We start from the raw sequence: 409 nt of genomic DNA, 5'->3' as shown, positions 1-409 counted from the left end.
TGAAGCCAACCATGGTCAAGCAGGACCTTTGACTTATCTTCACATGGGTGGAACTGGTAAAAGAAAGGAGCCAGGGGTCCTCCCAAGCCCATGTGACCCCTGAGGAACAAATCCTCAAACGACCTTAAGGGTAAAAGTAAATTGGTTTATCTTGACGAACTGTACGGCCTTAAACACCCAAAAGGAAAGTATAACTAAAGATTAAAGGGGACAATATAATTTCTTAAGAGTCCATTAGCATAGCTAAAGGCTATATAACAAGCAGCAATGCCGGATAGGAGATACCTTCTTTTGAGTTGTTGGCCAGGGTGGCCAAAGGGACTTTTAGTAATGAAATGGAGATCTTTTTTAAAGGTTAAAACCTCATTTAATTTTATGTCTTATAGGGTTTATACTGAGTACAATATTG

The sequence above is a fragment of the Nannospalax galili genome, unplaced genomic scaffold (genome assembly GCF_000622305.1).
Source record: "Nannospalax galili isolate Female #2095 unplaced genomic scaffold, S.galili_v1.0 scaffold923, whole genome shotgun sequence".
Taxonomy (NCBI): domain Eukaryota; kingdom Metazoa; phylum Chordata; class Mammalia; order Rodentia; family Spalacidae; genus Nannospalax; species Nannospalax galili.
The sequence above is the reverse complement of the archived record's forward strand: the minus strand, read 5'-3'. Positions refer to the sequence as shown.